General features: G+C 43.6%; 1 long non-coding RNA gene across 2 annotated transcripts; it reads right to left on the bottom strand.

Moving 5' to 3' along the window:
* Window positions 1-224: 224 nt before the first annotated feature.
* Window positions 225-9,634, bottom strand: LOC109307143. 2 transcript variants are annotated; one of them, XR_002100179.1, is made up of 12 exons: window positions 8,887-9,634; window positions 8,254-8,290; window positions 7,324-7,368; window positions 6,817-6,845; window positions 5,991-6,099; window positions 5,026-5,051; window positions 4,522-4,561; window positions 4,033-4,055; window positions 1,196-1,237; window positions 764-832; window positions 521-557; window positions 225-328 (listed from the first exon to the last, which is right to left on the bottom strand). It is a non-coding gene; the product is annotated as an uncharacterized LOC109307143 (long non-coding RNA). The 2 variants fall into 2 exon arrangements; XR_002100177.1 differs by having other exon boundaries at window positions 8,752-9,634.
* Between the last annotated feature and the right edge of the window lie 943 nt (window positions 9,635-10,577).

Raw genomic sequence — 10,577 nt, forward strand, 5'->3', positions numbered from 1 at the left:
AGGCTAGAGAACATTACCTTTCAGATTAAAATATGACCAAATTGACCACTTTAAAACTTACTTTTAATAGTGTTAGCATGAAGAACTAGGATCTAAAACAAACAACACTGCTCCTGAACTTTACAGTGGAATGGTACGATGAGAATCCTCTGGAAGAGTCTAGTTTTATAGTGTTTAAAACTATTCTTTACCAGATGCCTGAAACAGTCACCATACAGGGCAAGTTTCATACAACAATATTTATTGATTAGAAATCCACAGGTGTCTGACATTCTTTTGTGTGCATGTCTTGTACTAGAAGTTTGCCAAAAGCTCACAGCTCCTTATCCTGTCAAGCAAAATACAGACAGACAGTTACATACTGCAGTAACGAAACTGAAGTATAACAGTTCTTAAAAGGAATAGCTCAGACCTTAAATGTTCATCTCTTATCAGAGAGAGAGTTCAAGCTAAGGTTGTAATCATCTTTGTCCATTCCAGCAAAAGGATCTGTTTGTAGTAATTCAGAAGTAATACTCACCTTCCAAATTCCTGTCCTTCCACTGCTGTCTTGTGGCCTAGGAGATGCAAGGGAAATAAGTGAGCATAAGTCAAAAGCGTGGCATCTAGAAGTTATAGCACAAGCAATAACACAACCTCAGAAACAGTGGAACGGAAATGAGTAATATCACTGGAATTCATTTGGCAGAATCTGATTTCATCAGTGGTTACAAGTGCAGCCCCAGCAGCATTATAATACAATACAGCAGAATTGTGATCTTACCAGCTTGTCTTTAGGCAGATCAGAGTCCTTGCTTAGAACAAAGAGGCCACAGCCTGTCAAAATACCATCCTAAAACAGACAGAGTACAGATTCAGCTGTTAACAGAGCCCCAGATGCAGGAACTTTAATTTTTATATTCGTTTTTATTTTTATATTAAAATCAGGATTCCCACTGTTGCCAGATACATCAGATAGAAGCGAAAGACAAAGCTTGTTCATCACTGTGCTTCTGATGAACTATGTTATCATCATTGTTCTGGCTAAAATTTTAATCTGCTATTTGTGGCACTGTTTTAGTCATCCCCTTGGTCTGTATAAATAAAATCGAGGATTCTGTTACTTTCCATCAGAAAAGCTTGGTTTGAGGCCACTAAGTCAAAAAAGTATGTCTGGATCTCTGGAAGCAGCTTGCCACATTATGGTTTTGCTTACCTGAGGTAGGAGCATTGCTTTGCTTCAGAAACTGCTTTAATTCTGCAATATAATAAATTGCTGTTGTTACAAACAGATTGTAGCCCACAGCACTCATTACAAATCAAGTTTGAAACATTGTACTGTTTCAGTATCAAAGTCTTCCTCAGTCTCTTTCAGAGAGATTCCCATTGTTCAAAACAAAATCATCATTAACAGTACATGCCTAGAGAAAGTTTATTGGATGAAATGCTACTGTTGGATCCCAATTCCAACCTTCCAATACAATATTTAAGAAGTAGGATATAAACTAGTCAAAACATGCAGGCAAGTCTTTAGTACATCTTTCACAATGGAAGAGGAAGGTTAAGTTGCCAACTATAAACACATGAGGCAATGTCTGGTAATTCTTTCATTTTCAGCTAGAGGAAAAAACACCCAAAAATATAAGTTGAGTATACAGGGTAAGTGGTTTAGAGCTAGATACCATAAAAAAGCACTGCCTCAGTGCTATATTCTCAGAAACCTCTTCTGTCTGCTACTCTTACATAAGTTTGGGTTTAAACTTGGCTCCCAACAGTTGATTCTGAAAAATAAGAGCTGGGTGCATTACATGATGCAGTGCGAGATTCTAGTATAGACTATTTCAGTGGAAAATAGGACCCTAACTGCTGCTGGAATCATACGATACTACCCCAAGCAAAACAAACAAAAACAGGCTGCCTTAGTGATCTTCTCAGGAAGAGTGCCCACCTCTAAGACATTCAAATTTAAGTATCAAATTTTGCAAACTGCTGACTCTTACTTGTTTCAGAGTCCCACTGTGAAGTTCAGACATTTATCTACTCTAAGACTTTTTGCTGAGAAGCTGGAGTCTCTTCTTAAAGGGAGCCATCCCAGGTATGCAATTGTATAGGTTTAAACTACGCTCCAGTCTAGTTCAATAGTCAGATTCCTTCAAAAGAAAAAAAAAAAAAGCTGAAATGCCTCAAGAGGTACTAGTTCTGAAATGCCCAAGCCCAACTTATTTTCCTCAATGAAGATTTGCATTGCTTACTTTGGTTAATTGAAACCAATGGTATTTTTACTTAAAGGAAAAACAGGAAACTGGCACCAGGCCTGGAGGTACTGCAACACCAAGCCAGCACCACCAGGAGGGCCAGAACTAGGTCCAACACTTTCCCCTTGGCACCAAAAGTGTTAAAAAAGTTCAGGATGACAAAATTGAGATACAAGGAAATAGAGGACTTGATTGCATTCATACCTTCTACCATGTAGCTACATACTCAAGTTACACAAGCAGCATGCAGCCAGCTAAGGCCCTGGGGGCAAGATGGTACAATGCCTACATAGCAAAGAAGTTACAAGAGACCCCACATACAAGAGACCCCACACAACAGTGCTGCATTTTGAACAGCAAGGTGGTTTATAGGGTCATACAAAAGTTGCAAATAGAGATGCAGGACCACAGTTTGCCAAAAAGGCCAAGATGCTGATGGGAACCTGCCACTTTTTTCTTTTATGTTTGTATCTGTGGCCAAATTAGCCAATGTAGTTCTGAATTCTACAGACTGAAGTTCTTGTCCAAAGTTCAGTTGCAGTGCTACCACCAGCAAGTATCCCATCTCCCAGACCCTTCAACGTAGCACTTCAGATACTCCCAAATCCATGGCAGGCATCCCATGAGCAAATCCTAAGCCTAGAGGCTCTGGGAGTTCAGATGCCCCCTAGCCAAAAGGCTGAAGGAACAAGCTAAAGGAAAAGCCCAAAAGCAACCCCCCCCCCCCCAAAATCACTGTAATGTGTAACCAAGATCCTTTATATCACTCTTGCAGGGATGCTGTCCCATCTGAGTAAGATTGTGGTAGTGCCAACTGTGCCCAGTCCTCCTAAAGTCAGTGCTGACTTTAGAGAGTCATGGTAAGCCCTTACATTGAGTACATACCAATTTCTTCACTCCCAAAGCTGACCTGCACTTTTCTTTCCTCATTTCCAGCAATTCTCATTTCTGACAGACATTTAAGGTTGGGGAACATTACCAAACAGGGTCCCCCAGAAGTTAATTCAGAATCCCTGTTGACCTTCTGTCTGGCACACATGATTACGTGGTCCAGCCTTCCATAAGATGGAGCCATGCCAGGTTCCTTTACACTTTATATACATCACATGGATCCTGGGGTAGGGAGGGCACATCTGGAGTGCATGCCCACACACACTTAGCAATGCTGAGCTGTGGGGTTACCACAGCTTGAAATGCTGTTGATGCTGCCAAGGCATAACCCAATGAGAGCTATATGGTAAATGCTGAGCCTTTTGACTTTGCACCAATATCATGCATAGCTTGTATTTTATACAAGTGAGGGCAAAGGGTAAGGGGGCTAACCTAACTATTCCCCCCTGCCCTCCAGATTTATTTTCCCTTCTGTAGCAGTGGGAAGGGGACAAATTCAAGGCAGGTCTCCAATAATTCAATTCTGTGCCTGGAAAATTGCATCAAACTGAGGGGTCATCTTGTATTAGGAGTAAATATAGCAGGTGGCTGTTAAAGCAGAGCAACAAGGTTTTGACCAACCAGTCAGAATTCACCATGCGCTTCATGTAGGTTACATTTCAAATCTCTTCTATTTCAAGCATCAGCTGGTTTGATGGACCAGACAGTATTTAGGATAAAACTGCTTCCATTTCAAGTAGCCCCAGTGCAAGAAAATGTAATTTCAGTGTTAAATGGAATGGAAAGGAACAGTATCACTGACATTCATGTCAGAATCCAATTTCATCACTGGTTATCATGTTCTTACCATCCAAAGGTTAATCCACAAAGCTGAAGGGAAAAAAAAAAAAAAAAAAAGCATTCTTACCCAAGTTCAGTCAAGTTCAGGACCTTAAAAGGTAAAACAACAACAAAAAGTGTCATTGGGGGGGGGGGAAGATACAGACACCATAAATCTGTGCTAATCCACTTATAGCTATTAAATGCTACAGGGTCCTTCAGTAATGAATAGTCCACATACTGATTTCAGGTCAGACATTTGACAACATCATTATAACCCTGCAGGAATCAGATTGCCAAATGCCTACAAAATTCCAAGATGTCCTAGAAAGTAAATCAAACTTCAGTGTCTAAATATGTTGTGTCCCAATATTCTTAAGACCCTGGCAGCACCTCAAATGATGTCTGCAAGGTAGGAAAGCCCCAAAGCATCCTTCTGAATTTCAAAGACTAGATTTTGTCAGAGAAAGCTTCTAAACTCCACAAGAAGGAACCATGACCTCAGAACTCCTTGTGTACATTACCCAGCTACATTATATTTAATAGCAGAACTAGAACAAAGCAAGACCAGACTTACTTTAGGTAGCAGCACTGTGTACATCCAGGTCACCCCAATCCTAGGATGAAATGAGCTATATTAGAACAAACCAAGAAGAAACAGAAAAGTACAAAGCAGGGTAATTGAGCCAGATGCCTGAAGTCAGGTAGAGCTAATTACAGACCTTCATTGTTAAGTCAGTCTATTTGCATCTCATCACACAGGCTACTTGAACTAACATGGTCTAAGCTAATGTTGGTAGGGAAAAGGCCACATGCACAGCATTACTTCAAGATGAAGAGAGCAAGTTAAAAAGTTTATTACTTGTTCACATTGGGCCATGTTACTAGTTGCCCTCCCCTTCACCACCCCCTAAATTTATAGAATTCATTGTGCAAAAGGCAGCAATCGGCACCAATTTTTCCTAGAGCTTTGGCAACAGTTTCCCGTCAGCCAGCACTCTCTGTTGCTAGCTAGGGCCTCATCATAGGAGGCCCATCTAGTTAGTTTGAAATTTCCATAAAATAGCTGAAATGCACTTACATCATTCTCAAGAGTTCTTTGGACACCTGCAAAGAGAAAGCCACCATCAGAACTAGCAAAAAGCATCTATAATATTCAGGTCTCTCAAAAACTGTATCAGTACTTAGTCACATTTATCCTCATTAGGATCAGAGACCTGATTCAACATCATCTACAGCAGCAATCTAGCCAGCTTTTTATTCTACCCTTTCTCCAGTCAAACAGCTAGTATTTGTTATGGCAGCCTTCACTTAAGGACCTTCCATGAGTCCCAGTGACTCACCTCATCCCAGGGTATCTCTGCTATATAGATTTAGCTGTAGTGATTAGCACCTAGGTCCAAAGGCCCAAATTAGTCTACCTTTGCCGTGTGTGGCTGTTCGCACCCAAGTCATACTTGGCTTACTGGGTATAGTGGTGTGGAGACTCGGGGGCATATCACGACTCAACAATGCAGTACAGCAGCTCAGCTTATGTTTTTTTCCCTTTGAACTGGTGTGCTCAGCAGGACAGACAAAATTAAAGGGAATGCTCTGACAATCATCAGTGGAAGCAGAAAGCGTCAGGGCTAGAGGTGTTCATCTGTGGACAAGGGGCCAGGCAATGAACAGAAATCATCCAAGTTCGACCCAGCAGTGTAGACAGGCTCCCTAAAGTCTGTATCAAATGACACTGCTCTACGAGCTCTTCTCCATCTTGCTTCTTTAATAATACACCTCTATTGCCAGCACGTCATTTGTTTCCAGCATTCCATTTTCTACTCTCTCCAGTCCCTCATTTTTGGGCAAGTTATATCACACTGACTAGCACCTGTTTGCTTTTTTTCAGGTTCCTCCCTCCACCCCCACAACATCCATCTGAAAGTTTCCTCTTGGGCTTCCTATGGCCAATGCAAAACTCAGAAGCAGTATTAAAATGCACTGTCAACAGAGGCAGAGCAGATGAGTGTAGCATTTATATTAGAAAGGGTTCCTTTGAGACATTACCTTCTCTCAAGTGTGCCATTGTCTGCCCCCTCTGCAACAGGGTGAAGGTTGGAGTTTCTCCTTTAGCACCAGATAGTTTGTAAGCCAGTGCCAACCCCTCCAACACATCCTGTAAAGCAAAAGGACACTTTGAGACAAATATCACATCTGTGTTGGCTTCAACATCTTTTCTCTAGTTACGTGGATAGATTGTGGTTTTACTATAGTAGTACCTATTAATTTGACCATACTTAAAATCGTTTTACACCCAATACTTCCTATACTATTAATGTACAACCATTATGTATTGAGGTGCACAGGTATCCAAAATATTTATGGACATAAGGACCAACTGCCAGATTAACAAACTATAGGAGGCTGCATCAGATAGGAGCGAAAGACAGTATAGCATGCTCATCACAGGCCATCTGCTGAACTATGTTATCATCATATTGAGCCTCCACAGGGTACGGCAAGGAAGGAAGGAAGAGTAAAAGGGAGCTACTCTTTCCTCCTCTACACCCCACCCCCAGAAGGGGGAGGAGGGGGGAAGGGGAGAAAGAGACAGGGCCAAGTGTAGCAAATTTGCCATTTGCTTGGAATTTTGAAGAGCCCTTAAGACTCAGGCAGTATAAAGTGCCTGTTTTTATAGTTCTGAGAGAAGGTTGGTTTTACTGTACACTTTTAATATGCCACTTTAAGCAGTCCTTGGTGGATTTCACAAGAGGAATCCCCAAAGGGAAGAAATTAATACAATAGTAAAAAAGGAACAGCATGGCAGGTGGTGCAAAGGACAGCAAAAATGGCATTCCACAAGGAGAAAGGAATATTATTGTTCAAGACTTACCTTTCATTCTCAGGATTCATTTCCTTAGCCTAGAAAGGAAGAGAAAATTAAGACCCATTACATTTTAGCATTATTAACATCTACCAGAAGGATAGAAGAATTAGTCAGATACATCAGATAGGAGCGAAAGACAAAGCAGTACTCGTCATTGTACATTCTGCTGAACTATGTTATCATCATTGCATCTGCATTTGTAAGACTGCTTGAGTTGCTACTCAAATAAGGAGCTGTTTTAAATGTGATCTACCCAAAAAAAGTTCTGAATGACTTAAAATGCTCTAAAAGTTTGACTGACCAAAGACAGCTATCCTATCAGTCACTGCAACATGTCAAAGTTGTCTTAGTACATTAAATTAGTTAAGAATTAAAAAGCATTCCCTTCCCACTTTCCATTAGTTTTTCCATTACATTGCCTCAGCTCTATATAGGAAGAACACCCCCCCCCCAAAAAAACCTATGCAAAGACATATTCCATTTTTCCCTCAGAAAAAAGTTGGTTCTTCTTACCATGGAACCTCTCTTCCACAGGCTTGTAACTGGCTCAATCAAATCCTAAGGAAATAAAATGAAGTTGTAAAACAGATGCAGAAAAATCAACAGACTAGCATTCCCTGATAGTACTGTGCCTCAGCTCAAAGTTAAGGTGGTAAGAGCTCTCATCATTCTCTTGGTCAAGAGTAGCAAATAAGTGTCATCATTGTGGCACAGTAGAAATTAGCATTCAGCTGCTGAAACACTGTTGGTCTACACTAGCCTGAACAAAGGTAAGTACTCTAGACCAGTGGTGCCCAATACTCCTCCCCCCTCCCCCCCAAGTGCAGATCTGGACCTGAGGGGAAGGAGGCAGCAGGCAGAGCAGGGGGGGAAAGTGGGCAGTAAAAAAGTAGCCCAGCCCTGATCCAGACATGCAGGGAGACCAGCAGGGTGGAAGGTGGGCAAAGGGGCAAAGAGAAACCCCACCCTGATTCCACAGCACAGCTAGGGCCCCTACAGCCAGGGCTACACTCAGCCACATGGGGTTTTTCTGCTGCCAGTTTCTGACCTGTGGAGTCCCATGGACTGGACTGTCATGGCTCTGCAGGCAAGAGGTTGAGCACTCCCGATATAATCCATCATCTAAATCAGTGGTTCCCAACTTTTTTTGCTGCAACCCTAAATTGGCCACCAATGGGACATCCCAACCTGGTGCTACAGGGAGCAGAGTACAGCAGCAGCCCAGGGGAGCCATCGTTGCCCCCTTTGTGCACAGCAGCCCAGCCCCACCCAGGCCACGGACATGGGTATGCGAGTACATGCAGGCCCTTCACAACCCTGAGGGCCCCCCCAACCCTGATTTGGGTTGCGTCCCAAGGTTGGGAGCCAATGATCTAAATGTAGGTTTCCAAGTAACTCTGCTCTAGATGCAGCATACAGAAAAACAAGACAAACCATCTTTACCTTAACAAACAGCATAAGGTCTCCAGGTTTCCTGAGCCTGCAAACGAAACCAAATGAAGTTTCAGGCATTTAAGTTCTATATCCTTGGCAAGCGCAATAAGGACTGAATGAAGCCTCAGGGCAGAGTTGTCAGAAATCACTTCTGTCCACTACTCTTATGCTCAATGCATCATAGGCTGTCCATTTTCATAGCAGTCTTATTTCAGCCCTTTCAGATACACTGCTGGTGTCACTGTTTTTATAAGGATGAGCCAGCACACCCCAAAAATCAAGCCACTATTTAACCTAACTTTCCAGAAAGTTTAAGCAGTTAAAAATGCAGGAGGAAATGATCACTTCAAATCCTACAAGGCTGATTAAAGCTCTATGAAGCAATCCATGTGCAGCCACTAAGATCATGTGATAAACCTGGTTATATGACACAGGGAAAGAATGGCACTCCTCGCACAATTATTATCAGTATAGACATTTAGAGCCAAGAACCATACAAATAATTACCAGGTAGGTTACAGAGCAATCCCAGCCTTACATCTGGAAATCAGCAAATACTCTAGGCAGCTAGAAGCATCCTGCTGCAGAAGAACATTTTTTTTTAAATTAAGCCTCATATTTAAAAAAAAATGCAGTTCCAACCTGTTTTCCAGCCAGTGAAAAAAGAACGCCGAGTCATCTCAAGTTTTCTGAAAGAATAGGAAAGCAGTGTTAGTAGTGCAACGTTTCTTTGCTCTCCAAAAAACCTTTATTCCCAAGAGCAAAACATATGCAAAAGGAGATTCTCATCCTAAAATTTGTCTGGTAAGAAGTGAAAGAAAACCACTCCAGGGTTCTCCTTTCCTAGTAAACAGGAACAGGTTTCCCCGTAATGTTTTTACATACACACAACCTTTTCTGTAAGCCTGCTCCCCAGCCTGTAAAAAGTGCCCATTAATACCAGCTACTAAGCCTTTTGCAACAAGAAAAATCCAGCCTAGTGGCATGGTTCAGATGATCATGGAGTTACCTTTATACAAAACTACACCTAGGGGCATTCTATACGAGTGCTGCAACAAAATAGTTTTACTCTAGACCACATGAATTACAGCCATATAAGCTACACCACTGACCCATGGTCAATACATCCCCATGTCCAGCTCAGAGATGTTGGTATTCATCACCCTCTCAGATGTCCCTACCAACAGAGTTTTCATCACATGCAGGTACATGGGGAGCAAATTCAACCAAGAGACGATCGCTAATGCTAAAAAGCAAGCATAAGCCTAACATGTTGGCTGTTGCTACAACAAAACCCTTCCTAAGGAAGGAGACCAAGTCACAATTCAATGCTCAGCAAACCCCCTCAACCCCATGCTCATACATGGTTTTTAAGTGGAGATCCTCAGCACTGTAATCCTCAGCTCATGTCCTGTAACATGCTTTTTCCACCAGCCCCCTTCTACCTACATGCATGTAGGTTACTAGTTTTCTTCTCCACAACCAGTTCCTACCTCTAGCCCCACAACTCCTGAATGCAAAAAGCTGCTGGAAGGGCACGTGCTGCTTCAGCCAACTCCATGTATGAAGCTGGATTAGTCATTGGATATCAGAGCAACAAGGCATGACCACAAAGCCAAGTCTCTACCCACACACTGGTGGAACTCAGCAGCCCGAGGTTTCCTCTAGTCTAGGGCTACAGGTGCAATACGGCTCGCAGGCCAGATCCAGCCTGCAGAGGGGCTTTGTCCAGCCTGTGGCAGGCCTTTCAGTTCCATTTCACCACCCCAGCACACAGTAGGGCAAGGGCAGCTCCACAGCTAGACTGCATCCCTAAGCAGCCAATGCAGTGGCTGCTCTCCCCTGACCCATGGTACAGGAACCACATGCACAGCCTCAAGTCCAGCTCACCCCATGCCTCCTCTGGACCACCTGCCTATGCTGCGCAGCGGTGGCAGCCAGGCAGCCCTTCTGCCTCCATGCAGCTGCCCAGGGCCAGCACCCTGGCTACCCTGCAGCTCCTCCCCACTGCCAACCCATCATGCAGTCGGGAGGTAGTGGCCACAGGGATGGAGGAGCCACAGGGCAGACAAGGCACGCCCCTGGTAGCTCCGGCAGGTAGGCCCCAGCAGTGGTGAGGGGTGGGGCCACTCTTCCCCCGTGCCCAGCAGCAGCTTCTAGCCAGCACTGCTCAGTGTGGGTGGAGCAGAAAGGGTCCGGTGGTGGTGGCAGCAGCTGCAGGCCGCGTGCTCCGGCCCGGGGAGGGGCAGTACTGACGGCTGCGTGCGCGGCCTGCGGGCCCGAGTCACTGCTTAGCCCTACTACAGGAAGAGCCAGGCGCCCTAGCGCTGAGC

The sequence above is a fragment of the Crocodylus porosus genome, unplaced genomic scaffold (assembly GCF_001723895.1).
Source record: "Crocodylus porosus isolate Cpor-Errol unplaced genomic scaffold, CroPor_comp1, whole genome shotgun sequence".
Lineage (NCBI taxonomy): Eukaryota > Metazoa > Chordata > Crocodylia > Crocodylidae > Crocodylus > Crocodylus porosus.